Genomic DNA, 985 nt, shown 5'->3' on the forward strand with positions numbered 1-985 from the left:
CACTCCAGAAAAGTGGGAAAATTGTAAGGGGTAGTGTTAAGGTTTTGAGAACTCTCTCTTCTTCTGTGCATAGTAATCATATCTTATAATCCAGCAATCCCAGTTGCACAGTCAAAATAATCGAAAGTATGGCCTTAAAGAGGTATGGCATCCAAGGTCATTTTGATTCTGCTGATAGCAGCCAGGAGATGAGAGGATTCCAAGGATCACCAGTGCTCACTCTATGAACATAGCGAGGTGGTGCAAGAAGCAAGGAGGTCACACCATACAATAAATGATGGGAGAACTTTGAGGACTTAGGCTAAATGCAAGCCAGTCACAAAAGACGCAAACACTATACCGTTGTATTTAGCGAGACATCTCCAACAGTTGAGTGTGCAGAAACATTAAGTATCAGTGTTGAGTGCAGGCTGTGTGGGGGTGGGGGTGGAAGTCATTTAGCTGGTATGAAGTTTCAGTTTTCTAAAAAAGTTCTAGAGGGATGTTTAAAAACAATATAAATATGCTCATCACAACTGAACTGTACACAAAAACAGGGAAGGTGTACTGGTTAGTGCACTGGTTAGTGTTGTTGTCTTATTGTCAACTTGACACAACCTAGAGTTGTTTGAGAAGAGGGAACCTCAGGTGAGAAAATACCTCCATCAGATTGGCCTGTAGACAAGTCTGTAGGGCATTTCCTTGATTAGCAATTGGTGTAGGAGAGCCCAGCCTACTATGGGTAGTGCCATCCCTAGGCAGGTGGTCCTGGTGTCTATGAGAAAGGTAGATAAATACGTACCCCAAGGAACAAGTCAGTAAGCAGCACTCCTCCTGGTATCTGCTTCAGTTTCTACCTCCATTTTCCTGCCCTGCTTAGGTTCCTGCCTTGACTTCCTGTACTGGCTAGCTTTGTGTCAACTTGACACAGCTGGAGTTATCACAGAGAAAGGAGCTTCAGTTGAGGAAATGCCTCCATGAGATCCAACTGTAAGGCATTTTCTCA

The sequence above is a fragment of the Mus caroli genome, chromosome 5 (assembly GCF_900094665.2).
Source record: "Mus caroli chromosome 5, CAROLI_EIJ_v1.1, whole genome shotgun sequence".
NCBI classification, from domain to species: Eukaryota; Metazoa; Chordata; class Mammalia; order Rodentia; family Muridae; genus Mus; species Mus caroli.